Below are 26,957 nucleotides of genomic sequence, written 5' to 3' on the forward strand. Positions count from 1 at the left end.
AAAAATTCACATCAAAGAAAAATCCTGTTATTGAATTTACATTTCCATTTCTGCTCAGTTTCATTGTATGTTATGCAGGTGGCAGGTGTTTTTCTTGTTTCTCAAGCTTTCCCAGGAGTAAAAGAATTTAAGTGTAAACAGCGTTAAGATGTCCATTACGCAGAGTAAAAATTAATCCTTCATCTCTGATATCATAGCATAAGTCCACTCTGTTTTGAGAGTATGTTACAACCTATCTGGAAACTGAAAACAATTCCAGCATCTTCCATTCTTGTGTCCATCTCTGTCAGAATAATGAGAAAGCCATATGATAGCACTGGCAAAAAAAGAACTGTCGCTATGGCACTTCTCTACAGTACTTGTCTCCAGCATATTCCTAGGTTTAAGATAAAATCAATTAAGTGAAGGAACAACTAAAGAATTACAGAAATCTAACACTGTCATGACAATTTGGTATAATTTTTCAGTCTCACCTTTGAATCTTTGTATAAATGTGAACAGAATTACAGACATCTTTCTGGTCCAGTGAGGAATGAAGATAAATTAGCAACCTCCACACCCCAGAGCACAAAAGAGGGTAAGCAACAGCCCTTTCTGAATTGCAAATGAGGACGACACATCTGAAAAAGAGAGTGCTCTGAAAAAACAAAGAGCCTTGCAGATTTTGCAAGGAGATGGCGTCTACCAAAAGGTGGAGTTAACATCACAAACCATGGAAAATAGAATTCATTTACTATTTAAACTTTCTAACACTTGAAATGCTCAAAACCGATAGCTGAGTAATGAAAACAGCCGGATGCCAGCTCCAGCAGGAATGCTTCACTGGACAGATAATGAAGTCGAAACACAACCTCTCCCGTCTGATTTTGTAACACCTAAGAACACAACTACAAGCGTGGGAAAGCATAAGTCCCACCTGCGATACACTGTTTGTATTCCTGTGGGCATGCCTCCGAAAGTGGGAAACGTCTGAGCACATCTCCAGGAACGCTGCTGATTTTCTCTCCTGCTGCCATCCCTCCTTCTGAGGCTTTTGGAGCTGTAGAAGTTACAGTCACACCAACACTTCTTCAGTTCTTGTTTTTATAAGTAGTTGAGTAGTACTCTTATCTTCTATACCTGAGATCTAGTGCCTTTCCCATCCCACTTCCCCTTGGCCCAATTTTTTCAACGCATCTTTCTCATTTTCCTGAAAACCTGCGGTCTGCATGTTCTCTGAAGTCGCCTGAGGCAAAGTTACATATGACATAACAATGCTCAGAGCTCCAAGTACAAGTTGAATGCAGAAACAGTGAGAAAAGGTACACAACGGTTGGTCGGTATGCACATGCCTTCAATGTTAGTCAGCCGTAACCACAACATCTTCCAAAGTATGACTCCAGCTTTATTCCTGAGCACACACTTCGTGAAATTAGATTACAATCTTCTTCTACTCTCTGATTTCCAAGAGTAAATAGGCTTTAAGAACTAGAAAGCATGTCAAATCTTTTTTTTTTTTATTTGATACATCAACTAAGAACAGTAGTAGTATATGGAAAACTATCATCATTTACCACTTACCTCTGGCTGAAACTAAGTGCACAGCCATTACAACAGCCACCGCCATCTCTGCTCTCTGTTTTTTCCACATCTTACTGTTTTATCTTCAAATCCCTCTCTCCCCACAGACACCACATTATTTGCATCATAACTCACACCATGGGCACTTCAGTGACGACGCACTTCAGAACTGTTTCTGAACGTCTCTCCACTAACCAGCACTTGGGTACCTCTGCTGCTCTCAAGCATATTGCACTCCAAATAACATTAACCTCCAGCACTAGAGAGTCGCTGACTGTCCGAGGAGACAATGTCCAAGTCGCTCCAATGACTTCAAAGGACAATCTGCATGCAATCAAGTGCCCAGTCTGAAAAAGTAACTAAAATTAAACAGTGTTACTACTGAGTCAGCACTGAGCCAACTATATATGACTAATGACAAATTAATGAAAGATGGTAGAAAACTCTCTTCACAAGTGCAGGTACCTAAAGCACATCCACCTGCAATTAATTACACATGCCGCAGCAATCAAGCTAACTGGAAAGAGTGAGTACCCACAGTTGCCAACACTTGAAAATTCACAACAGGTGGACTCAACAATGATAGGCGGAGTTGCTACAATGCCACCACAAGCTGTACCTCAGCAGCACTGGGAGCCAAAATTCAATTTTTTTCTAATGGGAAAAATTGAGTTCTCCCTGTGACAGTGTACCTGTCTGCCAGTGCAACCATCAAGAAGATGAATGCAAAAAAAATATAACATGGTACTATGATGTACGACTACTAGCATAGTAAACCTACCACCAGAAGCAGCAAATTGATTTTGTGGACCCCCGAGGGCTGTAGCTACTGCAGTTAAAATCCAGCACTACACCAGTTGTCCCATTTCACATCCCTCAGAGGGCTACAATGGGTTTTAAACACCAATTTCACACAAGGTGGTAAGGAAAGAAATAAATCTTGCACTTCCAGCAACCATTTAAACAACAGATCCAATCACAATAGAGCATTTCAGAGAAATATGAAGCATAATTCTAATGTTTTTCTACAAACTGGTATAATCATTAAAGAAACCAACCTGAGAAGATTAGAATAAAACTTTCAAAACAAAGACTTCACAGAATTAAATGTGAAGCGTGCTGCCACAGTTACCAAACCTTGCATCTCCTGGGAAACCCTCAAGCCTTGAAAGTTTCAAGATGGGCTTGACAAACTCCACTGGAATCTGACAATTTTGCACGAGCACTTCGATGAGAAAATATTAAGTGGACTTGCCAGAAGAATTCTCACATCTCTCTTGAATTTCCTCTTACTTGCTCCAAGTAGCATACTGGAGACACAACTGTCCAAAAAAATTGATGCAAAAGTCCACAGAAGGACCAGCCTACATGCAAGAGTTCAATGTGAGCCTAAGGCAAATCATTCAGCTCAGATTCTCCTGTATCATAGGAGAAACAGACTTTGGGTAGGCTTCAATTGTTGTTAACTTAACAAGTCATTGTTACTCAGTTGACAGTCTGGCAGCTCCAACTACGCAGAGAGCTCTCTGAGTCCTTACCCAGCACACAAAATCATATTCAGAACTCTGGTCTAAAAACCAGAGCTTTGGGAAACCCCTGCTTGGGAAAAGTTTCTAAGCTCAAGGTCTACAAGTAATGAATTCTCATCTTACCTTTATTTCTGTATTTTGGCATCGCACAGAAAAGATGACACAAAGCCCTCTAAATGAAGGGAAAAAAATACATTAAGTATCCCAGAAAATGGATGGGAGGATTTCAAGCAATGTATGGCTATTATTTGAGTGCCATTTTGCTTTGGAGATTAGAGGATATAATCAGTAGATGATGCAGCAATGATTTGCAAAGCACAGCCTTACTAAAGACTAATGAGATAAACATGTTAAAATTTACATTTTGCTCCACTGATAAGGTTCATTGGCACACTTATCTCTAACACCATGGTTTGAATATTAAACCTACTTATTAATGTCTAGAAAAGATAATTATACCATTGAATGCCATTGAACTGAAATAACCAAGCAGCCTATTAGAACTATACTCTAAAACAGTACTGTAGCTCTGAAGTTTTCTGCACCTGGAAATATACACCTTGTAGAGCTAATGCTGTTAGAAGCACAACCCTTCTGTGTCATTCTCCTTACTCTTCCAAAAGCCCAAAGACATGTTCTAACCATGCAGCTGACAGGTAAACATTATTTGTTACTATGATTTCAGTACCATCTGTCCATTTTCCTGCAGTAACAATGAGGATTAAGTGACAAGTATTTTTGTACCTACAATGTATTGTATGACACTTGGCTTATGCTCTCTAATCCCCAGCAAAAAAAAAGCAGTGGGGTACTGGCAAAATTAACAGCAGAAATTTGGAGGGTAGGTTTATTTTTAAATTATCTTTTTCACGGTATTCTGTCATATGTATGTTTTCTACCACGAAACACTCACCATTTACTGAAAAGGATACCAAAAGTATAATTTAGGCCTTACGCTATCCAGTGTATTTTTTATGCTGTATCTTGAGCACTTAAATGGACAGCTATCATACTGAAAGACAACGTAAGATCACAAGGGCAATAACATTCCTTCCATATTAACTTCCACAATGAGTCTGTCCTGTGACAGCAATAGAAAGAAGGACAGATGGGATAATTAACTGCCAGCTATCCACAGGCCAACAGTAAAAGCGTCAGGACTCACTACTGCCAGTTCAAAAGGACACGGTTAAGAAGCACAGGTCCTCTGGGGGCTCCTCATCCTAAACCAAGAACGTGACCAACGTTCTTCACACAAGAAGCCATCAGTATCTTTTCAAAGTGAAACGTACAAAAAAGAAAGATAAGAAAGGAATAAGAACACTGCAGATGAAACAGTTCCACTTCTTATTTGTAAGGTAATATGTAAAAGCAAATATTCATTATGCTCACAAAAGGCACGGAAGAACTACCAGAATTTTTACTTCTGTAGAGAAAAGTGAAAAGGCACTTAGAATGACAATAACAGAAATTAGCTCAGCAAATCATACGTAAAGTCTTAAATGCAACTGCTTTTTGGAACATGCTTTTGTTCCTTTCAATTTTTCAGCTGCTTTAAACATTCAGCTTCTAATACCAACCATTCCACTTTCCTCAGCCTTGCTTTAAAGTACAAGCATACCATATTTCAACAATACAAGCAAAGAAATGCAGCGTAGCTCAGAATTACGAGATTAGGAATGTGGCATGACATAAAGCATTCCTCTGCATCTCTGCTGATAGGAATCCACAAGTAAACACCAATGTGTATTCAAGTCCTTGGTACAGCCAGGCTCAAAAGATGAGAACAGGCCACTTCAGGGATAGGCTCTTTTCCCCATCCACAGGAATGGTTCCTTGCAACAAATCAGCACAGCTATAGTGCCACAGAACAGACAAGCCAGGGGAGCTCCACCAGCCTCTTCCAGCTCCTGGCAGTATGTGTAGGTCCTGTAGCCTAGCATCAGTAGAGGTGCTCGGAAGAGTGCTGGGTGCCCAGAGGATCATTTCCAACAACCTGGCTCAAGAACAGATAATAATCTCTTTGGAAATCACAAAATAAATCACAGAACGGCTTTGGTTGCATGGGACCTAAAAGACTTAAGTCACTGATAAAGACGTTGACGAGAATTAGTCCCAAGATGGACCTTTTGGCGACACCACTTGTGATTGGCCTCCAGCTGGACACAGACTTGTTGATAACAAACCTCTGGCTACAACCATCCAATCAATTCTTTATCCACCTAATAGTCTAGCCTTCAAATCCATCTCTCTCCAATTTAGAGATAAGGATGTGGTGCAGGACCATGTCAAAGGCCTTCCACAGGTCCAGGCAGATGACATCAGTTGCCTTTCCTTTGTCCATCGCAATGCAGAACCTTCAGAAATGAAGAAGCTTCTTTCTCTAATGAAAAATCCTGTCGGAGTAATCCCACAAGATTTCTTCCCTCTCTACACAGTTATTTTCCCACAAGGGAAAAAACAGCTCTGCAGTCCTTTTCTTTCAACACATTACAGAAGATGTGGCTTTTCCCAAGACATTTTATGACTACGGTTTGTTTACTAAAAGAATAATCAGAGAAGCCACTCCAATTACTCTTTTGACTGTGTAATACTTAGTAAGTATACTGAATCTAAATGCTTCAGTATTTTCCTGCACCTATAAACAGCAGAGCATCTAAAGCATATATCTGTGTGTATATATATACACATATACAAATACATATAAATTTATTTACATATATATACATGCACAAAATTCTAAACAAGGGGTGGGTGCACTCAAGCCAACTCTTCCTTTCAACACTGATCAAATAAGCTTCTAAAACAGTACAAATAATATTATGACTATTACAGGCTTATATTCAGTATCATTTATTATCTGTGGTTTGAAGTGGTGGAAGTCTTATATAGATTGCCAAGTAACAAACTGCGTGCCTATATTGTGCAGTATAAAACACAGAAGATAAAAAAAGAACATTAGCAGAAAGATATAAATATATTTTTAAATCACTCTTACTTATTGACTTAAAAGTGCTGGCAGTTCATTACAGAGTAATTCAGAGAATCAGGAATGAATTGGCTTTCAGGACAAGACTCTGCAGAAAGTAGTTATATTTCCCTGGAAATCATCCACAAAATGGGACAAAAAAAAACCCATGTGCATTAAGAAATTAAGAAATGTAAACTTCATTAACACATTGCTTACATAAATTTTCTACCAAATGAGAGATTTATTGAATAATTCTACATCTGACGTTATCTGTAAAGGTAACAGAAGAGCCCTTCATACCTAGCTTTGTTTTCAAGCCACAGCACCAGATGCAGTACCCAAGGGAATTTTCCTTCCAGGTCTGATTTTAAGGTCTTGTGCTTCTAGAACCACTGTGACTCTGTGACCAAAAACAAAGTTAATGGACCTCATGATCCTATTTCTGTTCATTTCAGTTTGCTGAATTTTTAGGCAATCAGAATACAGTTAAATATTTCTTGATCGTGGTTGCAATACAGCTCTATTATAAAGAAATAGGAGAAATGTTCTGCTCTGCTCATTACAGTCAATAGATGATGTAGTTCAGTCAGAGAGCAGAAGGAATTATGAACAAATAATCTTTAAAACTATTACTATTTCCAGAACAACCTTTCTTCCAGATACACAGATTCCTACCTCCCAAATACAGCTAATAATGTCAGAAGCTGAGATTCATATGGTCAGAATGACTAATATTTACATTAAGCAAATATATTGCCATAGTAACACAGACATTACAGAGCTATCTACCTGCCACAGCTCACTAAATTATTTAGCGTGCCAATACTACAGTGACACTGTGTAAATGATCACATTCATTAACAGCAGAGTAGGTGCTGAAAAACCAAATGTTAGACAGCTATATCTGTGGCCAGGAAAACAGCAACAGCATAAGTACAGAACAAAATACAGAGAAGCAAGGAGGCTATAGCCTGTAGCAGAATGACACATCCTGAAAAGCTTCATTAAAAAGCATGCCCACATCCTCTTTCCCCTACAAAGTGGGGCAAAACATAATCCCACTTAAGAGATGTGCTCTGGCCAGAACAAAATGCATCGCTTCCTGCATTATATTTTTTTAGCAACTATTCAATTAATTTAACGTGCATTCTCCATTCCCAAATCAGTGTTCTATGCTGTGGGATTACAAGAGGTGGCGCACTTGAAATATTAAGCATCAGTAACTATGACACTCACACAGAAATCCATAGCCTTCAACAGTCAATATATTTACCATTATAAGAGAAGAGCAATATTCTGGGTGACAGCCTGCCATGTACTCCAGGTGGCAACGATGGCAGGGATCAGAGTGGTTTATGCCAGTTGCTATCCCTAACCTAAGTTACAGGAACTTCCGCACTATCAGTATTTTCCCTAATCACATCCAACAGCAGACTCAGAGACAGAACAGGTAAAAGAAGGGACAGATTGGGTCGAACAGCTGTTATGACCAGGTGGATTTCTCCCTCACTTCTGGCTGCTGTGAGCCCTTTTTCTGTTGGGCACAAGTTGTGTATTCACACATCCATCTTGGAACTCAAAAGGAAGACCTAAGTACAAACCTAACCCAGCCCAGCTCTAACCAGTTCCTGTTCTCCAGATCTTTTTAATTCTTCACAGGCTCCACTTAAAGAACTTCAATGCAAGAGAAAGCTCTGAATAATTTCTTCTACTTTTTTTTTTTTTTAATGGAAAAAAAATCTGGCACACACCCTTCTCCACCCTCATGCTTGTGTTATTACTCACTTGCATGGAAGTGGCACTGAGTAAGTCCTTTTTACACGACATTTTTATAGCACTGGCAATAACCATAGCCAACCTCAAAACTGTAGATTACTGTAACAGAGAGTCATGTAGAAATTCACCTTGAGAAATCAGCTCCTTGAAATATTGCAGTGTTTGGGCTATGCTGCTCTCCAGCGAGACTACTGCTTAATAGCAAGTCTGCTTTTCTTATTTCAAATAATTTAAGCAAGTGTGATCTAGTAGCTTTACAGCACACCAGCTTATATTCAGCAGAACGAGGGCTACCAGTGACACCGGGTGAAGTTGAGCTAACTTCAGGCACAGCAGCCATCGCAGCACGGAACCTCCCAATTGCTTCCTCTTCCAGGAACACGCGTACAAGGTGGCTGCACACAGAGACAGCAACTGGTTGTTCATTTTGGCTCTGTTTCATGTAGAACTGTTTGTACTATTACCAGACACAAACCGACTCTGGAAACATTAAAGCAGGATTTTCTGCAGTGCTGAGCCACGCCACAGCCCCTCTAGCATACCTAAGTTATTTTTGGTTCTACAGTACAAATATTCCACAGCCCCGATCATCTGAATACATGCAATTGTGACTTGACTCTACATTTTTATGTTCAACACATATTACACACAAAGTTTGCACTGCACAAATCGTGACCAAACATGAAACAAACTGCATAATTAGCAAGATTGCTTTTAGGCTTTTTCAGGTGACCAAATAAAACAACTGCACGAAATTCCTAAAGCTGTACACAGTTACAGGTTCAGAAAAAAAAGCAAAGCATGAAATCTTGATATTACTTATCTTTAAAAGAAGATTTGAAAGAAAAAACTTGTATGCATAAAAGACAACTCCAAACAGGATTATTTTTCTTCCCTCTGCATACACAATCACATTTAATTCACTATGAAGAACTTTGCATCCAGATTGCAAACAGACCTGTCAAGCACATCCCCATTAAGCTGGGCAACTAAAAATTCTTTTTTGTAAACTATTCAGTAAGGCAAATTTAGGCCTGCAGTGTATTACTGAGTCATCCTCTACTACAGTTGTACAAGCCCATGTGTGCACACGTGCTGAGTGCAACATATTTGGAGAGCATAGAAAGTACCCTGAGAAAAAGAACAAAAAGGTAAAATGACATTATCTCTCTGGCTCAGTTAAATTTAAAACTTGCTGTAAAGAAAGCATAGAAATTGAGTGGCAGCTCTAAAGAAGTTTCACGTAATAAGGTTAACAAGCAGCAAGTAGCCTAACTGACAAAGACATAATTGGCATTAAAGGTAATAGTAGCACATCTAATTTCCAGTGCTGCAGTTACTACCTCAGTGGCGCTTTGTTAACACTGACTGTAAAAACAGAGCACATTACATCAGTGTTTTCACTTCTAGCACATTCAAGAATCCTGCGGTGCATTACGTTACTTTCTCATACATTCGCCTGATTAGAGACTTGCTCTCACCCATTGCAAAACTCAAGAAGACTGAAATGGTCCTTGGACGTGGGGAGCTTCAAAGACTTCATGCATTGGGGTGAAGAGAGAGTCAAAGGACAGAATGAAAAAACAACACTCAAGAGTTTTCCAATCTTTTCCATGTCTCAGCCCTCTAACTGCTTAATTTCAAGTGGCAGCACCAAAACTTCACTTATGCAGAACACTTTGCTGAAGAATCACTTTGGACAAGAGCTAAGATCTGATACAGAGAATCACGTTTGCTTTCTAGGTGTTGCAGTACCTAAATGTTACTTACAAGAACATCCTAAGAGATCAGATGAATAACCCAAGTCCACATGAAAGAACCAATGCAAAGAATCTGATGTGACAGCTATTTCTTTTTTTATTTCCCAAGAAAAACTCCTCCTTCATTATACTCTCCTCCACCAACAGCACGAGAACAAAAGCAACCCTTTATAGACTTAACCATCAGCTAAGTTAAGCCACGCTGTCGCACTGCCAGCTACTTTTAAACACCGCAGAGAAGTTGAAGAGGTAGAGCAAAACTTGCAGTTTCAGCTCAAGGCCGAGTATTTAAAAGGAAGAAAGCATTTTCCCACTTCGTACACTGCAACAACACCCCAGGGCAATGAACTATGCCCTCTTCCCTTCCACCCCGCCCCCCCCCCACAGTGAGGTGTCTCTGGCATGTTCTCTAAGTGCCAGACATCCTGCCCTGACTCACTGAGCAGCCTTACTGCTGCAGACATTCCCTGCACAGAGCTGAGTCATGCTTTACTTGTGCCTACGCATTCCTCCCACTCTTTCAAAACTAGCTACAAAAATGATCAGGACACTTTCCTTACAATAATTCCTGCACATCTAGAATAATGCTTTTATTTGTGCAGTCATTTGGTGTCAGCTAATGCGCTGCAGATAACCTGCCATCTTGCTCAATGGACGATGTGAATTATAGAAATAAAATAGGAAAATAGAGATGGGTAAAATTAAAAGAGGTGCTTAAAGGACTAGTCCAGCCAGAAGTAATCTCAGATTTTTTCCACCTAATTCCACTGGGTATCTTTCCTGCAGAACAGCATTTGGTTCATCAGAAAAGCATTAACAGGCAGGAGATGGAAACAGCGGAATCCAAGGAAAACAAAGGAATGGCTTTTATCCTACTTATTCTAAAGAGAATTAAAGAAAAACTATAGGTGGTAAACAAAAGATCAATTGCTCTTATTCGTATTGACCAAACCATTCATCAACATATTCTATACTGCACAATAGTGTTTAAAAAACAAAAACCCAAAAAACAACCTACCAACAAGCAGCAATAACCTACCGCCAACAGCCATACTCATGCATCACAGTACACAGAGAACCCAATACATTTTGCTGTTCAGAGTCAAGCTCCTGCACACATGAATTAATAATATGGAAGCAGATTTACTGAACAGGTGTTTCTAATTTCGTGTTCAAATCCTACAAGCATTACATACAAAGAATCCACAGCTTGTACATAAAAACGACAGTTTCAGATCTAAGTGTGATGCAATAACAACTGAACAGTAACAAATGTATTAAATAACCTTACGCCATTTACTCCCTTAATTTTTAAGTAGGAACAACATGAGAGAACAGGAAAAAAAAAAAAAAAGCACAGATTCACCTTCTTAGGCATTATTAAAATGCAAAGCACTGTAACTTGTTAATTTTTCACTTGAAGTAACTGCATAACTTCTTCAGGGAATTATTTAGCAGAAATTATGTTCTAAAATCTCCATAGCCATTTCATTTTGCCTTTCATTTTCTATCACCCACAAGTCAGACCTGTATGTGCAGTTTAATAAAAGTGTGCAAGTCCTTGAAACCCAGATAGAGATGGATGCATTATGAGCAACGTCTTATCACAACAGAGATGTAAGCTAAAAAAGAAAAGAAAAATTATATGAAGTGCACACAAGAAGCATCCATTACTATATGTAATTGAAATATGAAGAAATGCTAGTGTAAGTGCAATATGTCAGAAGTTGCTTTTATTGTACTAGAAACAAAATCCCAGCTTTCTACAAGCCAAGATACATTTTCAACCTTTTTATCATGTCTCTGTACCATGCATCAAGGAGATAGATGATGATAGATGAATGGCAATAGAACAGTGATAAATTAGAAATGATGACAGAGTGAGGAGTACAAGATGCTTTTAAGAGTACATGGAGTAAAAAATGGAAGCATATGAGCAAGAAAATAGTTATCCATGTAACAACAGACATCCCCAGGCACAGATTGTTTTTCTGTGAACACCCTTCTGCTGCTAAATGTGCAAGAACCAGGGCTGGGAAAGGATGCTGAGTCAGACTTGAGGCAAATCACAAATCCAACCACAACAGATGTGCATTTACCTAACCACTGTTCTCCAGGATAACACAACAGCTGTCTTCCAAAAATGCCTTAACACCTGGGCCTGCAACTGATGCCTGCTTACACAATCTAGGAAAAAGGAAATGTGCACATTGCTCTCCTGTTAGGGAAAAAAAAAAAAAAAAAAAAAAAGGATAATTGGAAGAACATACATTTGACTATTGTTTGTAAAAAATGCCCAGCATCCACCTGGGCGGCAATTTGGAGACTCTGAAGTCACCACCTGGTCATTTGCACAACTAATGTCCTGACTTTGCAGCCTCTGCTCAAGTTCTGGCATCATCTCACTCCAGACTTAGGCAAACAGGACTCCCACTCACAGGGATCAACACTCCAGCTACTCGCTCACAGACAATTCGATATTTTTAAGACAGTTATTCTAAGATGCATATTGCTTTCATTTGCTACTATTAATAGCACTCTAGGAGGTTCAGGAAAGATGGCATATTACAGCAAATTTATAGAAGACTCTTCTTACTTGGGAGCGTGTTGCTTGGTATCTGCTTTCCGCTGCTCACCAAACATCTCAATAGTAAATTGCACAGAAATCAACAGCAGGCCCCATACGAGGTCTGATAACACTTCTATATTCTGGCCATCTCCAACACTGAAGTTTACTTTGCTGAGTTTCAAAGTCTCTTTAAGAAGGCAGCAACTAAATGGGGTGTGGGAATCCCAGGTAGTGTTAAGAAATCAGTCGTTGAAAGAACTGAATTTTAATTGTATGAGATAAAACAAGATTTCATCTGGAGGCCACAAGTGTTCAACACCTTCATTAACAAGTGCAGAACCAGAGTGCACTCCCATGCTAGTTTGCAAACATCACAGAAATGGGAGGAGCAGTTGATAGATTAGATAGCTGTATTACTCTTCAGAGACCTCAGCAGGCAGAAGGAATGAACAAAAAGGATGCTCACGATGTTCAATATGCAAAGCCCTGCACCTGAGGAGGAATAACCCCAGGCACCGGAACATACGTGCTGGGGACAAAGCAGCTGGAAAGCAGCTTGGCAGAGGATGTGGGGACCTGGCAGACAACAGGTTGCCCATGAACCAGCAACGTGCTTCCTCTGCAATGACACAGAGCTGTCGCTGCATCCCTCCTGTCCTGTACTGGGATTAGCTTTGCCAGAAGGTCCAGAGTGGTTGGACACAACAACCCCCAGGAAAGCAAGCCTTGGCCACGATGCAGCTCTGTCAAGACAGCAAAGGAAGAGACAGGTCAGCACAATCAGCCTCAACCCATAAGTAATCAACTTTGCTCATGTGGCGCACTGTAATCATATCTGAATACACCAGTTGTAAAGGTGAATGGATGCTGCTGTTGCTCCATGAGGGATTAAAAGCTAACAAGACTATTAGTTACAAAATTATCTAATACTGCTTGCAGAGCTGTTTGGCTTATTCTATTTTAAACAGCAAAGCAGCAATCCATACATCACACCTCTGCTATATGGCACTACAACTACGGGTACTGTGCAAGCAGTCAGAAACATAGCAGAGTAATATCAATCACCTTGACATCAGGTCCCTTCACTTCTGGTCTAGAGCCAGTCCAAAGAATGTATTTTACATAGAAGAGAAAGTAAAAGGAAAGCTGCTTCCCAAGTTCTTGATTTTGAAACGTGTTGCTAGAAAGCTGTCATGTGAAGACACACATTAGGTTCAAAGACCATATTGTTTCAGAACACTGAAGAACTTATTTGGGAAGCTAACAATAATACAGAAAAAGAAAAGGAATATGATCAGAGAATGTACAAGCTCAATTCTCTTATTATTAGTAGGACATTACTTGATACTTTAGAAAAAAAAAGAAAAAACAATTACAAACACAGAACAGAAGCATTTACATGATCTCAGTTCGCATTTCAGAAGAAAACAGAAAAAAAGGTGAACTTCTATCTACCACTTGAGGAAATTTTCTAGACTACATGCTCATAGGATAATTGTGCAGAGAAAAACAACGTTCCTTTAAAAAAGGATGAGTAACTGCTCAGGGTTTGTGGTTAGTTTTTTGTTGGCTACTGTTTTCTCCCCAGTTTCTGGAAAATGGAGAAGTTCTGAACAGGGTCATTCATAACATAGCTTCACTCGCTGTCTTGCCTTTCAAAAGCACCAGACCAGTTTTTCTTGTTTCTTTTAAGAAGGCAATGCAGCAGGGCAACAGCTTCACTCCCAGATTAACTGTTGTTGGGCGCTCTGTTCTAGGCAGTGAGCTTGCTCTGCACAAGCACTTCATCACTACCCCCATCCTTGTTTATATTACTTAAAATGCAGCATATTGTGTCTTTGACTGTAGCTGCTTCCCACATGTTCATTCGTCCAAGTTTGTATCAAAGGATTTCTTCAATTGAGCCTCATTCTAAGTTCTTTCTAGTCTCACAATTTGTAATCCTCTTCATAAATTAATCAAGTTCTAGATTTTTAATATTCTGTTACATTCACAGAAGATACTATGGCATTTTCAAAGCAGTGAAATATCAGCCCACGTATTTTTCCTAGTATTGTACTGCAACCTACTTAACCACGAGCATCACCCACAGAATCTGGTAACTGACAGAATTTTAAGAGTTTTGAGTAAATGAGGAGATAAGTAATGAGATCTTTAAAGATGTACTCGTGGACAAATTTTAAAGTAACTGAATTCACAAGGAAAAGCATCATTAGCACAGCCTCTTCAAAAGATTCATTTCCTCTGTCGCAGCTGGTTGCTCAAGGGTACACCTAAACAACTGGTTCACATGGCTAAAATGAATGTTCCTCTTCATCACATCCTACAATAATACTCTGCTGCTAGATTGTTGGCATACAGAAAGTTAATCCTGCACAGGCCACTTGAGAATTTACAACATTTTACTGATTAGCAATATAATTTCAGCAGACAGGGAGAACAAACTCCACTATCAAAGCTTACTAGGTCTTGAAAACAACCAGCAAATCTAGGAGTGATTAATCATCATTGTTTAGAGATTTTTAAAAATAATTTTAATTTGTTTTAAGTCTTCTCAATGTAAGCCAGTAGCCGCTCGGTGAAGAACTACTACAAAGTAAAGAAATGCTAAGAAAGCAATCAGCACTGATTGTAACCCTTTGTGTATGTGAAGGATCAGAATTTCAGAAAGCAATCAAATTCTAATTGCACAGCAATTAAACTGACAAACACCAACTGCTTCACGCTGAAACAAAACATTTATACATTCTTGAAACACAAATTCAGACACCGGTAAAGCAAAACCTCAAATAATACCAAACAAATCAATGAGTTGCCATAATTTTACCTGTGTAAAAAAACCATAGATTTTGAGTCAAAGTTTCAAAATCGTTTCAGGTTAGCTGCATTCTGCAGTAAGGTGTCTGTCAAATATTTCTCCATTACCAAAAAGATTCACCAAAAAAATAAAGCATACTCACCTGCTGTCATAAGTTCAACAGCTGGAAGGCTGTGCAAGACCTTTCCTGACTTTTCACTATGATGTTTATGCCAGAAGAGGCAAAAAAAAAAAAAAAAAAAAAACAACTCAAAAAACTAATACACAAGTTTCATGAGTCTGTGTCCATGCAAACTGGCTCCAAAGCCTCAAAACGTGGAGCTGAAGGAATCAGCTGTATGCCTTTGTCTCACACAGAAATGGCCTACAATAGCACAGCTTCCCTGTCAGAGATGCTGTTGCACTCTAGTGGGTAGGAAGACCAAGCTTTCAAATTGAATGGATTTAAAAAGAGTATTGAAAGAAACCATTTCGCAAACCATACGCTTCTTCAAGCAGGTAGCACACTGCAGGAACAGATCGTGCTTATTCAGTTGCTTCCACCTTGCTTTGGTTAAGATAAGCCACGGTTTACATTAGTTAACAGAGTCTCAGAAGTAGGATAAAACAAGTATTCTGCTTAGCTTGCATTCTGTAAATCTGCACACACACGTGGCAACAGAATCAAACTAATCTGATATGAACTTTTTTCTACTTCAAATCCAACACACTGCAGGCAAGCTTCACTAATCTAATCAGAGTAGTAAAACAATTTCTTCAAATTTCCTCCTCAATAATGCTATGCATAACATCCATGTCTCAGTTCTAGAAGACTTACAATAATAACAATATTTGATGTAAAGTTCACAATACTCAATATGTAATTAAGACCAGAAATATTGCTTGTAAAAGCCCAATAGTATGTTTAAGGTAGATGACAACCTAGTTTTTCATTAAGGCAATTCTATTTCTCGCAAACCAGAATTTAAAAACTACTCCAGAATCCAGGGACATAAATAACAACGTATATTCACAGCCCTGAAACATAAACTGAAGTAGAAATACAGAGTCCTTCAAAAATGAAAAAGGAGTGTATGACACGCAATGTAAATGCCTACAACTTGGATCTCTCATGCTACCCCCTCTGGATATCTCCTTTTGGTGCCCCTGTTCCCACACAAGTGTTAATTTGTGACATAAATGTTAGCACTTGTTCTACAGGCCACAGTAGGTGCCCTAAGATTACATGATTTCTAAAAGCTGTTAGTCAAATTTGTGAAGGGGAAGAAAAAAAAAAAAAGCAGAATGTACAGAACAGAAAGACTATTGCTTTTGACTGAATAAGCACATGGCTAACAATACTGCCATATGCTTGCACTACTCCTATATTGCCCATCAGACACCTGCTACTAGAGATAGCACTGTGCTAAATTCATTTTTGACCTCAGCCAGTACAAATGGCACTGAGTTCTCAGCCACAGTGATCAGTGCAGGTTTGGGTGGAACCCCGGCACGACAAACAGGAAAATGTGCCAAATTGCACGCAAGGCAAGCTCTCCTCTCCAGTTTCAGGTCAAAAGATCACCCCGGAGACACAGCTGTTGGGAAACCCAGCTTTTGTGCTCATGCAGCAAAATTTCCACCAGGCTTCTGCCCCTTCTTTCGAGTGCCATAAGCCCATCAACCTCCGTTTAAGGACATCTCAACCTGAAAACCCTCCCTGGCCCCACACTGCCACGCATAGAACAAATGCTCAAACGCAGCGTTCGACTGGTTAATGAGAAACAGGTCTGACAACAGCTACAGAAAGCTTCTCTGCTGTTTTTCTAGTCAGTCTGTTTAGGTCCTTGAATCATACAAAGCAAAAATCTAATAAACAAGTTTACATTTAGCCTTCCAATTCAATCAGATCTTCTAAGCCTATGTATAAACAACCTTTTCTCCTCTCTTTCCTCTATTTATATTTTAATATTTATACTTGGAAATAGTAATGTACAATTAGAATCAACTTAATCCACACTTGGAAAAAAACTGAATTAAAAAAGATAGAAAAAAGGAAGCAAGGAACAGTAATTCAAGAGAAAACATCCTGTTAACTGAGAATCTGATTCTAAAAGATTTTCCTATTTTGTTATAGTACAACTTTCCACATAACCTTCCATCACAATGGTGGTTCTTACTCCAACATAAACATAAAATCACTATGTTTATAATGCTCATTATCATTATGAAAAACATCATTGTCCCTTCGTCCCTGTTTCCACCCCTACTTTTTTTTTTTTTTTTTTTAATAACTATCATTAAAACCTCTCCATTTCTAGCTCTGAACTAAGCAAACTCTGTTATTCAGAATTCCCTGAGGGCTGCTTTGAACTTTCCAAGCCTGCTTAACTGTCACCAACTCTATTTCATTTAGTACCGCTGCTACCAAGCACAAACTCCACTACGATCTGGAAAGATAATTCTTCATTACTTTTATTTCAATGGGAAAAAATTAAAGAAAAAAAAAAACCAACAAGAAAAACACCACACCTGTCACTACTAACACAAAGCTTGTCTTACTTTCCTATCTCTTCTTGGCAGCATCCTCTACTACCTATCGTTGTACCTCGGTAATTATGCACTGAGCGCAATTTTTCAGGGTAACACGATGTACTTACCTAATGAGATTTGAAACACGAGCAGTGTCAAGTAAGTCAAGATGGTTGGGCAAAACATTCTTTATGACACACCCTGAAACTCCGCAATGAAGAGCAGAGTGAAATATACACAAGTTTTTTCCTTGTTTGTCTTGAGCTGCAAAGGAGTATGTGTCTTATATGCTGCTAAAGCAATACACACACCTTGATGCTTCTCCAAAGAACCAAATGCATCCTTCATGAACTTCAGCAGCGCAGCGAAATCAAGTCCATACATTATGACACAGGGTGAAAAGATTAGAAATAAGAACTACTTCAATCATTTATGGCACATTACTTGCTGATAAAATTCCACGCTAAGTAGCCTGCGACTAGGAACCCTCTGAAAGATTTAAACCTAAATCACATCAGAGCTCTGTTCTATTAACATTTTGTGAAGCCTCAAGCACCCAAAAAATTACCTTCATAAATAGAGCACTGTCTTCCTCTCTAACATTTATTTCTGATTACTAATAAAAACAAGGGTTTCTTGTGGGTTTTCTTATTCTTTTTACTGGATCGCTCCTATGATCCAACTCACTGATGACAGAAAGAGACATTTCTTTCCCATAAGTCTGAGTCTGCACAATTTCTCTTTTCTTCAAATCAAAGCCCTTAACTAAAACCTTTAGAAGTCTTTCACCAGGGGAAAAAAAAAAAAAAAAAAAAAAAAAAAAGAAAAGAAAAAAACACCCAGGAAGAATTCAGATGAAAGGAAGCTTTATCATAAGATTCCGCATATAATCTAAGTGACTTCGTTGGGCTTTTACCTGTTTTGTGTCTTTTCCATTCTGAAACTCCAACCCGAACGTGAACCTTTAGCAAAATTTAATTGAAAATGATAACATGTGGAAACATATTTATTTCAAATGCATTAATATTTTCTGATTTAATAAATAAATAAATAAATAAATGCATTCTCAATTGCAGTCCCAACAGGCACTAAAACCTTTATCACGGATAGGCTTAAACTAAGTACACAAACACTTAAGGTAAGAAACTGGATTTTCTTTTCTTTCCTACTGTTAGCTTAACTAGGGAGAACTCAAATACTAACTAGTTTGATGACTTGAACAAACACAGAGTAGGAAGGAGAGAAAGTTCATATTAGTTCATGTCACTTCCTATCATTAGTGACTGCATTGCCTTCCCATTAACATAACTATATTTTAAGTCAGGTGAGGAAGAAACAAGCACTGAAAGCTATAAAAGAAATTACAGAATGAGACTTGAATGTAGTTTAATAAGCTTTGCTCTTTTGGTTTTCTATCAGGAAAAAAGCCATTAACTTGTGTTAATTCTAATATAAAAACTCGTCTGAAGAACTCTTACCTACAACAACAGATTGAGAAATAATCACTTTGGTAATCAATATGACTTTCAGACAGTAACAGAGCCATGCACTAGATGAAGCTCAGCCAATTTTTGTTCTACTCATTGATACTCATTCAATTTTTGTTCTAGTGCCATCTGTGCTGGGAACAAGCAGTTCTTCCGGACAAACACCCTGCTAGCTGAGCTTCTGGACAAGGCCTGATTCAGATACATTTTAACGATCTGCATTTAGTAAAACAGGTTGCAACACTATCAGAGCAGCTAATTTATCCCTTCAGACAATGAAAATTATAACAGATTAAATACTCAAGTTCTTAAGTATCACTTTATCTACAGCCTTGCAATTTCCTAAAGACACTTCAGTCACAGAGGAACCAGATGCTTCCCTAAGCACTGAAGAGCAGCACAAGTTAATCTAAGAAGAATATCCTTGTTTTTTCATATTGCCAAAGCAGAAACCTTTCATTCAAAGCTTAGCACAAATTGCATCAAGAATGAGGTGGAAGAATGACCGTGGCTTTACAGGGAAGCACAAGACCAAAGACATGTTACAACAAAGACCGAGGAAAGACAGTTTATTTTCATAAAGCAAGGGTTAGGAGTTTGCAAAGAACAAACAAGACAAGCGTTTGTATATCCACCAGCTGTTTTATTGTTTTTAATCAAAGAAAACTGAAGTATATAAAAGATAGGAACTAGCAATCATTTTCAACTGCTTATCCACATTAGTTCTCCTTTATAATAATGTTTCAGTGGTATGAAAGGCCTATCTCACATGACTAACATAGCTCTGGAAACCAAACATACTGACCAATTTCAAGCTTGTCTATACTAATCCCAGCCTGGTTTCAACCTGGGCTCATCTTATCCACATGAGTTCCCTATGTCGATCTTGCAATTAACATCCATGTCTCCTCCCCTAAAAGGTGCTAAATCTTTTGTGACACATCTTGTGAACTATGAAGACCACACCTATCTACATTCTTTCATCAGTCCCTTTCGCAAACTGTGAGTAAGTTCTACTTGGGAAGGCAATTCAAACACATTCAGCAGCCCTTTTCAACTTGTAAAGCAGCTTATAAATAATAAAAAAGGCTCACACACAATGTTGCAGCAAGAACTAAGTGATACTCATGCCTGTAGATCAGGTCAGGGGAGAGATTTATCAAGTTTTCATCTGTTAGCTGATTGGTTTAATTGCAAAATAAGATGAAGCAATACGGCACAGTGACAAACCAAAGTCGGAGTCATCTCTGCCCTTATTCTGTAGTTGCAGTTTAAAGCATTTCTAAAGCATGCTTATTTTTTAAGCACAGCTAGCAAAGTCTTCTCCTTCAGCTCTCTGAGTATCCTGCAGTGTACCTGTGACAGTCAGAGGGAAACAAACAAAGAACCCACATTCTCCTCATGAAGGACTTGGCAACTATTTTACATCCCATTACCCATATGACACAGAGACATTCTGAAAATAAAGAAAGAGGAATCATTCAAACTCAATAAAACGCTGATGTATGGTCTTATGTACTCTCATCAGTGCGCCACTGGTAATCTATGACCTACTTAAACAGTATATAGGTCACAAAGTACTGATCTCCAGAAGCTACAGGGCACTGAGAAACAGCTAAAGAGCGTTTGATAATTGCCATACATTGATTTCACATATCAACAATTACTGTGGTTGCCACAGGAATATCATGCATCATCGTCTGTGGACAATACTATAGGAGTCAACAAAAAGGAAGGGAATCACTGCACGTGGACAGGATGCTCCAGAATTGACATCATCTAAATGCAGCTCATTGCTACTGGAGCCATTACTTGGCATTTAAACAGGATTGAAGTCTCAACTCCACTTTCCAGAAGACAAGTATCCCTATTACAAAAACATATAGAGACATCCAGCATTTCAAATTTAAAGCTCGTGGTCCAGTGGACAGACTTCTGTTACCCATACCCTGTCTGCTACACAGACACTGTACCTGCAATTAACTTATGCCTGCACATCAGAGAAAAAAAAACAAACAAACAAAAACAAAAAACCTGCATCAGTGGCTGCCCTGTTTGGTGGACAAGCTAGGAGAAAAGTTTGCTCAGCTTTCAGTGCGTTCAGCTTCACAATGCAGACAAGGAAAAGGGGAGAAAATATATAAGGAAAATCATTCTCTCATAAATACAAAGTTACCATCCAACATTTGAAAGAAATTCGGCATCTTAATACCTGAGAGGAAAAAAAGTAAAAAGCAAAAAAGATTGTCTTTAAGAGAACAAGCCATCTGACAATAAATGCTCAAGTCGGATGGAAGAGAAGCAGCTGCAAGGAACCGTATTCCACAGCATAAGACACACAGACAAGACCAGTGATTTCACCACCTTGGTGACAAACGCCCGAAAGCACTGAGGCCATCATCAGTTATGAGCTCACACCATTGTAGAAGCAACCTGCCTTCCCCTTCCCTGCTGCCTCCAGCTCATTGCTGCCATCCATTAACCTGTGCTGCACCTAGAAACACCTCTGTGCCACACACTGAACCCGGTTGGGGCAATTAAGAAATCCTTGTGGCTAAAACTAATCACACAAGAAAAGACAAATACATACATGCGTACACAATCAAGGCAGACCAAGGCAGGTCATTTCACAGCCGTACGCTGCACCCATAAAATGCAAAATCAGAAAGAAGAGGTGCAACACTGAATGCTAAAGCAGTTCATGCTGCCAAACAGTTGATCACAAAACTCATTTATTCAGACAGGAAATGCATCTCAGAAACATCTTGTTAAATAAGCCAGGCGCATGCAAAGGCAAAGAAGGAAAAGTCCACACATTTCCATTAACATTGAGTCATCTATATTAAATTCATATTTGACGTGTAACAAGGCCCCACACATACAAAAAAAGCAAGCATGAAAAGAGAGTGTATTCATTTATACAGTGCTTAGTATTCAAAACTGATTTTACAGACATCCTGCTAACCTGTCTGGCAGACAATCCTCCAGACGACACAAACAGAGGCTGTCACATTTTCCCTCTTATAAGCAAGGAGTTAAAAGTTTCGAAACTGCTTTTGGCATGCTGTTCTAAAGAATCACACAGAAAATAATACAGTGTACATCACAGGAGAGAATAATTATTTTGTCTAAGTTTATTTTTTGGGCAAGAACTCACAGCTCAATTCAGACGCTATAAAAGTAGACCAGGAGTTTGTAATCATGTTCTGAAATACCTTTCTCATTAAAGAAACACGAACAAAAGCACTCAAAAATTAAAATGCTTATGAGAAGACACTATCAGTTTATAGAGCAGAAATAAAAAAAATTTTTGCAGTACAGACTAAAATAAAAACCCAAAAGATCCCTCTCCATTCTATTCTTCAGAACTTTAGGGATGACTGTAACAAGCGCATTCACAGAGACAACTTGAAACCTAGTAACAGCCTTGCAGCTTCATTTTGCCTCCATTAAAACAAAGAGGTAATCTTCAAAACTACCTAATTTCCTCTCAAAAAATGATATCTCTGTGAATCTGCATACTCTCCAGATTATCTTCAAAGCATTTCCTGCCAAGATCTTTAATGCAACCCTACTGTAACCCGTGCCTCCAAAGAAACAAAAATAGATACCTAATACCAACATGGAACCACGCTGCTCCAGAAAATGTTATGATCTAACCTTCTCAGTTCAGAGGGGTTTGCTCGGTGTTTTTTTGTTGTTTTTGATGCTGCTGTTGCTTTCTTTTGGGGAAGTTTGTTTTTCAACATAAGGACATTTCTTACCTAGAATCACAAGCCTGAAACCGCAAATTGGTACAAGGGACGGTCAATGAAGAGCACAGGTAAAATGAGGAACAAACACTGAGCTTTCTGAGCTGGCCAGTGCATGTGTTCCATGGTGTACCTAATAAAGCATTAGACGTATTTAGAAGTGGTGCCGTAACATATTCAGTGCTTCAGCTTCAAAGTACTTAAGACTGACTCAATGGATCTTTGTCAGCTCTACAAAGGTAGTAAAGATGTAAAGGTCTGTTCTTCAGTTGTTTGCAAAGGTGTGAGCTCCCTGTGATATGAAGTTGGTGAGCAGGTTTTAAGGAGAAAGCATTCAAAAGATGAAAAGATTCTCTGATCACAAGTATGTTTAAAAAAAAAATAATCTAGATCTGAAAAGTTACCAATAAAACTACAGTAACTTTCTACAAGGTAAGTGCCTCTAGCTTTCCAATTCATTTAAAACCTACCAAATAAAAACAGCATATGTAAACTGCCAGTCTAGGCTAGAGAGCAAAAGAAGACTTAGTGTAGCATATGAAATCACAGTAATTTGAATTACTGCAATTTGAATTCACAGTAATTTGAATTCCCAAACGGCTTTTTTTTTTTCCCCATTAAAAAAAGATATAATGAAATTTTAAAAAGCACAGTTACAATTAAGCAGAGAGCTTCCTGTACTCATAGCCCAGGAGAATCATATGAATCACTCAATACTGCCAGTATGTACTTGTTACCGGGTCTCACTCACTTCAAGGCAAAATTCAGTACTGTCAGGTAGAAAATAATACATCCTTATCTCCAGAGGGCACTGACACTTGGATCTCATTCTAGGCACTGATAAACTGCCAAGTACAGTCTTGCCCAGCGTAATATATATTTGGAAGAACAAGGATTTTGCTTTTGCATCAAATACAAAGTTTTGTAAAAGCAAATAAGCAAAACCACATGTCAGGTATGAAATAATACACATCTGCGTTCTGTATGACACAGTGGAGGGCAAGGTGAAGAGAACAAGCAACGTTTCTGAAAACTGAGACAAATGTGAAGATATGTAACGGTAGAAGAAATGCTCCAAAAATTAGAACAAGATAACAAATCATACAAATGGCAGCAAATTAAAAAAAAAAAAAGAAAGAAAGAAAGAGAGAAAGAAAGAAAAAATTCTCACATACTTAATCAGCCTCATTAGCTTAGCCTGAAATACAATCCTCACTGAAATCAGCGGAAAGTGATCTAAAAGTTCTAGAACACACGAATAGTTAATTTGTAACAATAACTTCCACAAATTAAGATGCTCCATTTTGAATCTTGATAACATCAACACCATTATGACAGAAAATAAGTTTTTCAGTGCTTCTTCAAGCCACAGTAAAGAGCAATCCCACAAACCTTTTACCAAGGATAGAGGACATTCTCAGAACAGCAAAAACCTTTCCAAGAATTTTGGAAGCGAGTAGCCAAGAACTAGCCATCCCCCTTGGCACAATTAATTCTGAGCTCAGGATAACCACAGGATTACACTGCATTTTATTTGAGATGGAAGTTTTCCTTGGAGATTGTATTGCATCCCATGTATCATAACCTACACCACTACCCAGGCCAGACATTATGAAAGATGCATAGCCTTGTGCTTTGGGAAATTTAAATTACTTTCCTTATCTCTCCCCTTTATGTGAAAACCAAGAAAATAACCCCATAAACCACAGTCCACAGATTTATGAAACAATGTGAACGTTCCCAGTAGCAATATATGCCACTCACAGTCTCACAAAAACAGCAGATGGACTTTAAAATATTAAAATGGAAGTTTGTTAAAAAATAGCTCTGTTTCATACACACACAATGGTAATTAAGAGAAAGAACATATCATGGCAGCAATACATCCTGAGAAACTTCCCTCCGTGAATTAAAAAAGAAAAACAAGAAATTTCCCAAGCAGTTGATTTTATCTGAAATCGTGCCTACTCACTTTTGATTTAGAGATCAATTGACATAGCAGAATTTCCTCAGTTCTGTGCTTTGCTTCTGCTATTCAGATTCAGTAACATCCAACTGAAATTAAAACCTGTTTAATCTCACTGTCATTATCCCTAGCACTCAGACATGAACCCTCACACAGTCAAGAGCCACCTCTGTTTTGTGTTGTTACTGGACAATTAATTAAAGGAGAAAAGTTAGAGCACCCAAATAAACGCAGGCCACAGGGGAAGCACAATAGAGGGCTGTTTACAACACACAGTGGATTAAAGGACAGTCTGCCAAGTTGTCACTAACACAAGCTGATTAAGTCCCGGTGGCACAGAGGGAAGCAGTAAAGCACAGTGGCTTGGATGCAGCTCCACACAAACAAGACTGAACTGCTTCTGAAGTTAATCTAAGCATCTGCATGGCACATTTCCTAGCACCGCCTGTTCTAGGACTTGCTTCTGCAGAGCTACTGTGGGTGTAGGCATGCCCACAGTCCTTTTTTCTTGGGAGTCTGTTCAAAAACAATGTTTTTCAAAGCGGTTCAGAACTTACCCACAGTCAGCTCCTCTAGACAGTCTTCAACCAGGGTGAAATTCTGACATCTTCTATCATAACGAGTCAAGGTACCAGCTCCTCTACTCTTTGTAGAGCCTATTAGCATGTTGGAGAAAAAAAAAAACAACAACAGTTTAAAACAATTTAATCTTAAAAATAAAATCTTCTGGGCTATTTATTTGTTTTGTCTAAATAGGAAAAATACTGGAAGGAATACTCAAAATTAAACAATTGGGTCTGCAACTGTGCATTTCCACTCCCTCCTCCTAACACTTCTAAAGACACACAATGACTGCTCTTGTGAGTCCCAGTATTACACACATCCTCTGTGAGTTAAGAGCCACAGCAACTCAGGAATTACATCAGCCAACTCTGACTCTTCAATAATGCTTCTGAAACACTACAAACTTAAAGTTACCTAAGTGCTTTATAACCTGTTCTCTCTTCATGCCAGCTTAGGGTTTTAGCACTTGCCTTCACTATCAGTTACGTCAGACTCTCTTAGTAAGGATGAGGTGAAAAAAGACCTGTCTTGTTCATATTTTTGCATTATCTGTCAAAGGCTCTGGTCTTCAAAGAGCAGCAAACCCCATCTTTTTACAAACATTGTATTTCTCTAATGATTTCTTGTTAATCTTTGCCAATTACCCATTCTGAATGCTTCATTTTAATATCATGTACTTGAGCTATAATTCTCTCACCCTTTAGCATCCTAGCCAGGACTCCTTTCCCCTCCCAGCTGCATTTGATGTTAAGGAACCTCTCATTGCTTTTCACAGTTCCCTCTGTAAAGAAATAGTTTCTATTTCTGCCATTAACATAATTTCCTGAAGGAACAATATAATTCCTATCATTGCTACAGGTCCATATAACAAAATGTTATCTCTTACACTCGTTGCTACTTCAAAACTGAACACCAACTTTCCACCTATTGAATCACTATGCTCACAGCTGCTATGGTAATAATATAACATACAGCAAGCACTGGATTTAAGCTGTGCATAGTTTAGCACTTCCTAAACTAATACAACACCCGTGAAATGCAAGGCACATTGCTACCACTTTGCAATTTTAAATTGTTGAGAGGAAGAATCAGATAACATTTAATTCATCTTTAATTCATTTAACTTTTTAAAATGCTGCACACAAACTAATTCAAATGCTGTTGAATTTTACTGAAGGCTAATGGGAAATGTTCACGCAAATACAAGTTACAAATTCTGCAAATAATTTTCCTCCTTACAGGCAAAGCCTAAAAGAAATGTCAATGCCTGGAAAAGAGTTCAGATAGCTTCTACACACACCAGCAGCCACATAATTCAGTCATTTTAACAGAGCTACCTTGAACATCAGCAGACACAAGGCCCGTATGCCTAGAACGTTGTCTGCTCTCACTTTCAGCACCTGATCTACCAAAGAGTATTATACCAGCTTTATACCACCACTACCCTCTACCTTCACCCTTACACCCTTCATATTGGGTAGCAGACATTATTTACTTTTTCTGACTAACCCATTTTATTAACAAGCAAACTGCTAAAAGTAACACCAGTATAAGATATAAATTGCACTGAATAAACACATCATAACTGCCACATTTGCTAAATGCCTTATTTGTTTCTCTTGGAATATATTTTTTTCAGTAAAACATTCATGTGAATAGAAAGAAGTTTTCCAAGTACAAGGACTCCACTGGCA

At 38.6% G+C, this 26,957-nt stretch overlaps 1 protein-coding gene across 11 annotated transcripts in view; it reads right to left on the minus strand.

Annotated features, from left to right (window-relative positions):
- Positions 1 to 26,957, minus strand: part of FHIP1A (FHF complex subunit HOOK interacting protein 1A) — an 84,367-nt gene that overhangs the window by 43,416 nt on the left and 13,994 nt on the right. For 10 of the 11 annotated variants that reach the window (XR_008208464.1, XM_052690252.1, XM_052690258.1 and 7 more), the window contains exon 2: positions 25,257 to 25,355. The gene's annotated coding sequence lies outside the window, so the exon portion shown is untranslated. Of the gene's footprint in view, positions 1 to 916; positions 1,038 to 25,256; positions 25,356 to 26,957 lie in introns of those variants that run through there. The other variant, XM_052690257.1, reaches the window with a different exon arrangement.

This window comes from Tympanuchus pallidicinctus, unplaced genomic scaffold, assembly GCF_026119805.1.
Source record: "Tympanuchus pallidicinctus isolate F22 unplaced genomic scaffold, pur_lepc_1.0 scaffold26, whole genome shotgun sequence".
In the NCBI taxonomy this organism is placed as follows: Eukaryota; Metazoa; Chordata; class Aves; order Galliformes; family Phasianidae; genus Tympanuchus; species Tympanuchus pallidicinctus.